This window comes from Perna viridis, chromosome 9 (genome assembly GCF_037379345.1).
Source record: "Perna viridis isolate PV_CMFRI_1.1 ecotype Kerala chromosome 9, ASM3737934v1, whole genome shotgun sequence".
Lineage (NCBI taxonomy): Eukaryota > Metazoa > Mollusca > Bivalvia > Mytilida > Mytilidae > Perna > Perna viridis.
In genome coordinates this window covers 18,369,603-18,378,066 of record NC_142453.1, presented here as the reverse complement: position 1 = coordinate 18,378,066, position 8,464 = coordinate 18,369,603, and positions in this window count along the sequence as shown.

Here is an 8,464-nt window from a genome sequence, read left to right as displayed (position 1 = left end):
ATGTGGAACAATCAAATCTTTTGTATATGACAATAAGAATTATGAAATTGTCAGAAGTTGAACAATCAGAAATAAATGGGAGAGAGTAATCAAGGGAACCAAGGTTATAGCGGTAATCAAAAGAATATAATCCAGGGACAAAGACCAGACTTGAAAAACAGACACACACAACAAAGAACACAAAGTAACTAAAATCATACACACAAAGTAACAAAAGCAAATGAGCAACTCGCACTCCACTAAAAACTGGAGCATGGACCAGGTGCACCGTTAGGGTAAGCTTTCTCTGCTTTTCTAGAAACACCCGCCGAGTTGCTCATAAAAAGTCAAGTCCAGGGTAGACAAACAAGGAAAGGAAAACTATGACCCATTGAATAAATCTGTTTTCATGGTGCAGATGGATACACCATAACAATCCACGAGTTCATGATGATGACCATAAAAGTTCTGTAATGATGACTTCAATCTTGTAGCAACATAACCCTGTTTCGGAAGCCTATTTGTTACAGTTCTAGCTCGATACAAAAAGTCTGCGTAGTTACGGCAAGCTATGGCATAACATGTGAGTTGTGATATGAACACTCCATACGCAGGTGCCGAAGGGATGTTGTCACAGATGAAAGGAAAGTTGACAATTTTGAATGAAAAATCATCACGTTTGTCGTAAAGTTTTGTCAATAATTCTACTTTACCATCGAGAAGGGAGAAGTCATTAGTTGGGTTTCCGCGCAGTATATATCTTGCTCATCAAGCAGTTAAATGATTACGAAAAAAATCATATTGCTTTTTCTGAATTTCAATTGTAATTGCCCGTTTCAAATCATTTTACATTCAGTAAAACTCTAAATTAAAACAATAAACTATGAAATAAATTTACAAGAAGTGAAATATATCTATAAAGTAAAGTGAAGAGTCCAATGTTCATATTACAATTTAGATTTACATATCTCATAATTCTCTTTTTTGAAATATTTTTGAAGTAAAGAAACAGAAAATGACTATTCATCTGTGCTACAAGTTATATGCATGATAGGTCAAAATTTTAACCACAATAAAAGAATATCTGTAAAAACAGATTCATGTCGTACTTGCCACCTTCTGTAACCCAAGGTTTAACAAGTTCATCTGAGGATCATACTAAACAAACAAACAGATGACATTTCAACAAGTAAAATCAAATTGAACATTTAAAAAAAAAAACATAGAATAAGTCCATTTATGGAATGTTTCTAATTATTGATCACGTTATAGAAACCTGGTTTGCGACAGTTTACACTCCTACATATATCAGCGATAAGTCAAAAGTGTAAGACTGGCACACAACAGGTTATTGAGTATAACATATTCAGATATTAGAAACCTTCCTTATAATTTAATTTCTTACGGATAACAGTCAAAATATTAATAATTGATTTGTAATCAAAGCATTGATTTGTTTGGGATAATTTGAATCGGGGAGTGGGAACCAATCAAGGTTGATGACGTCATAGTACCAAGTCAGATTATATAAAATGACCTGGTACATGTAACTAATCAGTAATGTTCTTACAAATCAAATTAATTTTTCAGATGTGCCGCTTTTTTCAGCAAAGGTCACATCACCAATCTCATTTAAGGAGGTAGACCTAGGATAAGGGACATAATTTTGAAATCAGTAATATGTATATATCATATTCAATTTCACCAAAGCCCATATCAAGCTTTCACTTGAAACAAAATGAAATCAGTTTTAGTTATGTTGATGCTTACATGAGATTGGTGTAAAATGCTGAATACAAACCTTCCCATGATTTGTAAGAGTTATGTATCTTACCCTAGGTCTACCTCCTTAAGTAACATCATTTTCACTGCATATTTTGATTTATTTATTCATTCCATTTTATATCTTTGGAAAATTAGGACCGACAAAGCTGATTATATATACCGAATAATATAATGTACTCATTTTGCTTTGGCAACGATGAGACTCTCCCATCCTATTTCATGTGTTTCATCGTGCTCTAGAAAGAATTCCTCAAGCTTGCCATTCTCTTTCAGATTTTTAACACTCTCTAGAGTTTCTGCTAACTCCTCAACTGACATAATTCCCCAGTAAGAATCAGTATTTCACTTAAATGACATTGCAAGTTGAAAACATGGTGTAATTATTAATTTAAACATTACTTTCAGCTCTATTTTATCTAGATAGAAATGAAGTTCAACAAGAAATGTGCATCTAATTCTTTTTAAAATAAGTCAGGCGCGTAGCTGAGGCCAAATTGAAGTGTAGGCAAAATTACGGCAGGGGATCTGTGGATTGGATAGTAGAGATGCAAAGGGCATCATAATTGACAGCTATTCAAACTTAAAGACAGTGTCCGAAAGATCACACAGGTTTCTGAATAGTAACTCTCGCAGAGTATTCCAAGAGTTGTATCAACTCCAGTAAAACGTGTTAAAATCACATAACAGAGCGGCAGGATGAATATCACATGTAATCATACCAAATTTATAAAAAAAAATCCATCCACTGTAAAATATTCAGTAACACAATGATTTAGACATAGCCCACAGTTTTGTTGCAACACCAGGGGAGGGGATCTTAGAATCAAGAACAGTAATTACTTAAAATAAAAAACCGGTAATTGGATAATTGTAAATTCTTGAGTTAAAATGTTCACCAGATGATTCTATAACCAGAATGTCTTATTCGAGTTCTAACTTACATGATTCAGCATAACAGTGTCAAATACTCCATTTTCAAAGGGAATATTAGGTGGAACGGCTTACTGGAACCGAACACGAGAACAGAGGTTAAGGTCTGAAATCTTATCACGGGCTTTCGATAACATTCCTTGGGTAGCATCAATAAGTGAAAATTTCTAGAACCCATGTCTAAGTAACTCGATAGAGAAATTTCCGGTCCCGCAACCGGCGTCAAGCACTTTTATGTCCTACAAAGAAACTGAAACGCTATTAACTCCAAATATTGCAGCATTCCTTAACACTGCATAAGAATGCAACCTGAGGTAAGGATGATCGCTGGTCATGTTCATCCATTTTTGCCAAATTTTCGGACTTCTTTGGTTTTACCTATTTCATAGCATTTATATTTTTTGTACAGTGACCCTCATTTTTCTTTCCATAATTTCATTAAACACACTTTATTACTTTGGTAAGTTTTTTTATGAAATCCTTGTTATTTCGTCCGTGTTTTAATAGATAAAACCTATTAAGACAAAACCTATGGAAAATCAAGAGAAACCTTTTTCCCGATAAAATTCAAATACTTATATCTAAAAAACGAGCACACTGACCTATCTATTTTTCTTCTTATATTGATGTCACAACCCTTTGAAATCGCTGTAATTCTAAAGTAGAGCAGCGATCATCCTTAATGCAAAATTATTATCTGCTTCTTTGTTTCATTTCCATAATTGAAATCTAGAAAGTCAATATTGTAAATCAAATATGTTAATGCCAAGAATGCAGAAAATACTGTATTGTGAGAAGGGCATTATAAATATCAAGTGTTAGGTGAGGGATACTGAGAGTCATATTGCAATATATTTTACTTCAGACAAAAATCTTGAATTCTGATTAGGTAATGGGTAATGAGTTATTTTAGTCAAATCCCTGAACATATTTACTTGCCCCGCCCCCACTGGATAGTGATTGGTGGATCGATATATTACCCCAATGTCACCGATATATCACACGATATATCACCTTATCAGGATATGGCGTGACGATATATCACCCCGACGTCACGCTATATTACACTATCGTATTCAGTATAATATAACACATACTGCCTGTTGTAGAGGGTGTTACGCATCGTACCACACTGTAAATATATCACCCTCGACTTCGTCTCGTGTGATATATTTATCTCGTGTGATACTACAGCATAACACCCTCTACTACAGGCAGTATGTGTATAATATGGACCGGATGGTCGTTGCCTAAATGTATATGGACCGAAGTGTAGCTGAACAGTAGTATAAGCTATTTATTATATCATACTTTTATACTTTTTATAGTTAACTCTATATTATTCGTATGGACGGAAATAGAAAACATACCCAACTTTGAAAGCGAGGCGATCCATATAAATTCCTACCGGCCCATATGACGTTATATGGATCGGTAGTTATATCAAAGAAATCAAACATTTACAAATTACCTTTTTATATATTTATCACGTGTATGGAACATAAAATATTAGGGGAATATATTTTTAATCTAAAAGAATATAAGATTTAGTACTATTTTGAAAAGGTAACTAATGAAAAAGATCAAATTATGAATTATCAATAATCAATTGATTAAATCAAAAGTCATATTCAGTGTTTCAACCTAAGCTGCGATGACATATATTATTACAGACATTATATGGATAGAAACTTACAAAGGAATAATATTATATTTACCATGGCCAAACCCATATTTTCAATGCATTTAAATGAAACTACAACTCGTTTATTAAAACGATATGCAAAATCATATCTTTTTCCTTTCATTCTTGATGGTGCAAATAGTCAAATGAATGGCTTTTTATACCATGTTTCATCCACTGCCAGAATAATAAATCCAAAAATTCCCTTACACTGACGATAAGACATTTGAAGTTTAGATATTTAAAAATTACAAATGCTTTGCAAATTTACAAATTTTCAATGGGGAAAGCATCTTTAAGTGAAATTATATTGCATGAGTGGTGGGTTTGACGTGCATGGTTCTGATTTTTTTTTCTCATTTTGCCTTATTTTTACAAAAACTTACACTTAACAAATTGACAAGATTACAGTTTTTTCAACAAACATGTACCTTTTTGTCTCTTCTGCAGTGGGTCATTAGTAACCCTATTATGAGGTCTGCTGCTGCTGCTTGTCTTCCAGAATCATAGCAATCGCATTTCTCATCATAGTTTATGAACGTGCTCATATTTGTGCTGTTTCTAAAGTACTTTGCAATTCCTTAGTATTTACGTGAAAAAAACCTGAAAATTAGATTGTATACAAAAATCGAAATATATATACATATAAATTGTGCTATTAAGAAAAAAAACTTGAAAAATTTAACTACAAAATTAAATATCAATTTTACCTGTAAAAAGAAGAAAAGTATATTGAAATAGTGAAAAGTCAAAGTTAGTATAATGCGTCAGCAAACAGTATAACTAAAATGACAAAAGAGAGAGATGTCGAAATGAAAGAGCAGCTCAAAGTAAGTTAAATTATGTATAGTTTTGTAACAGATAGTGTTCTTCTTTTAGTGCGGAAATGTCAATACATATACATAAGTGTCTCTTTTAAGTATCTTTATGCTTTTATAAACTAATTATAGTTAAACGTTCAATGTCAAGTCCATGTCTATGCATTTCAGAACGAGATCCTTTGATTAATCGAGCATAATAGTCAGTGGGCCACATAAGAAAACACTGACCCCAGTCTGGAATTTATGCGACTGTGTCTACTTTTATAATTTTCACAAACAAATATTTTTTCACGTGAAACTCATGTCGGTCGAGCTTCACGTGATATTAACCTGAACTTCACAAGAAATATATGTGATCTTAACAGGAATTTCATGAGAACATTTCACGTGAATTTCACGTCATGGCTCGATTCATCTGAATTTCACGTAAACTACATGTATATCACAATTGTATTTGCCCAATTCAGGAAAAATTCGTGTGAAAATCATGTGAAATAATTTTAAGTGTAGGTGTTTACCATTTGACAGGTATTGCTAATGTTTTAAGTAGCTGTCTTTGTAAGAATCGTGCAAAATTTGAAAAATGTGATACACCCCAAAACAGGCTGCATATTTTTATTTTTGTAATTAAGTTGTTTTATGGCTCTTTACTAAGAAATGTGTAATTATTCATTCAAATCTGCCTGCTCTTTGGAGATAATCGACATTGAAAATACAGTAGATTCTATTGTATTTGAGCGCCATTTACAGAGTTATCTCCCTTAATTTTGAAATCTACAGTGCATTCTATATAATTTTTATCTCCTAAGAACACAGGTTATATGAAAAACCACATGATAATGTCTGTTTACTATGACATTTCAAACAAAATATCAAAAATAAAAATATGTAGGCTTTTTACCCCTGAATTACATTTTGCATGATTCTTTGATGGAATTAGTTAGTTTAAGTATTTTAGTTATGATAGGGGATTAGCGTTCAATCGGTCAGTTACAAGTCAAAACGTAAGATAATTTTATTTGGTAAGGGTCTTATTTATTAATTTGATAAAATTCTTTCTACAAACTATTACGTCACCTAATTTGTATTTAGTTATCAAGATAAAAGAAATTATAACCCCACCCCAATATAAATGAGCAAATTTTTTTTGAAAAATAACAGTTTCGTTAGCAACTGTGATCTTTATGATTGCTAAAGTTTAACTTGTCGTTGAAAATCTAAAATCTAACAAATATTTTTTTGGCATTTCATGGTACAACTGGTAAAAAGTGGTTACATATTTTTGGTAGACAGGGAATCATGGGTTAATCCCGATAATTATCTAGATATATCACTATTTGCCAGGATAAAGTTTTTTATTTTTTTATTTTTTTATTTCTTTTTTTTTTTTGGGGGGGGGGGGTTGTTTTGGCTTTTTTGTTTTTGTATTTTCATGGTCACAAAGATAGTTTTTGAAATTTGTGCTTCGGCAAACTTAAAAAAAAATATCAGAAAAAACATATGGTGTAGTTTGGGATCAGACAAGTCAGACTACTTGGTTCGTAAATACCCTCAACATTGACCATGATGATGACAGAATGAGACATCTTAGACGTTTCAGACTTTTTTTTTCATTTCATTAAAGATTGTCTTCCTTAATAAAGTATAAGCTTGATAACACGCTGTAGATGACTACATCTGATAAAACTCTCTGGAGGGTTGAAGGTAACCACAAGTAAAGATTAATAATATAACATACTTTCTAAATGTAGACCTGTCCTCTAAAAGTTCATCTTGTTGTTAATTTATTTAGTAAGGTGAACATCTAATTTCATCTTATATAATCTCTTCTTGAGATTAAAATCCTAAATTCTCGGTAGAGTATTCTGTTCATACTTTGCTAATTGGCAAACAGTTCAGTCTCGATCTATAGCTAACAAAAATGTTAAAGAAGAAGTGACCGCAAACAAATTTCACGAAAGGAGAGATATGCATGCATATGGACTATAATCTGCTTTAAACGAACCTTATACGCCGAGTCGGATTTAAACGTGTTGACGCACGAATGTATGAGACACATTATGCCAATAAGTCGTTAACCAGTCAAATTATCCTGCGTGCTTGGTGAAGCAGCAGTGACAACAGTTTTTTTAAGTGTTTAAGAATGATCCAGCTGGTGGATAATATGACCTAGATTAGAAGTGGCAAGAACAAAAATCGTATTTTTCTGATAATGCGCACTAAAGTATACAAGTTCAACAGTTTATCACTTATATATTTGTCCTTTGGCATGTCTATTTTTTCCATGCCACACTTGCTGATTTAATATTTTCATTATACATTATACCATTCCTGCTTCATTCAGTGTGTTTCTTCGTTCATTTATGGATGGACTTTTCCGAAACAACAGTTGTATTTCCTTAATATTTCTAAAAGTAATGATGTGTTTATCATTCAAACAGTTTGGTTTTGATATATATGTTATAGTTGATTTTATTGTATTTCCTTGACCCTGTAGTGTTCGACAAGAGTAGGAGCGTCGGCTTAGTGCAGAAGGCTAAATTGCCAGACCCTACCCACCCCTCCCTATTCCCAGTGGCAATCGAAATTCATTTTATCATCATTTCATGTTCATTTAATCATCCATTTCATGTTTATCGCCTAGTTATTGCTATTATACTGCTGCTTGGGCGTTAAACATCAACCAACCAATCAATCAATCATATACAAAAAATCTCAAAGATAGGAAAACATAAATGGACGAAAAATGGCCACGTAACAATGTTCAATCGAAAACTGACAATTTGACACGCTAATTTAAAACTGCCGAATTACAACGGGCAAAACGGTGTCCCACTGGTAGCAGTTGAACATAGTTATTTTGCGCTCCTTTACAAAAGAACTAAGAGTAGGACTTGCACTTGCTCTAAACCACAATTCTTAAATTTACTTATAATACCATGAATTGTGGTACAGCAAAATTTTGTTGGTCCTATCTCACGTTTTTATCATAGAATACAAAAATACAACAATAAAACATCCTTTTTCTTTTTAAATGTCATTTATTTTCAAAAAATATATATAACCACAACCATACGATTTATTTGCAGAAGACGCATTAGTAATACAATTTCTGTCCTGTGTTCCCTGACCGAACTACTACTTGCGACAGATCCGTAAATATCACTACTTTACTTCGTTCTAAAGCAATGTTTTTTCTTCTCCTAAAATCCAACCACTGAATCCATCTCATCTTGAAGTTTGTAAATAATCATAACGTTGGCGC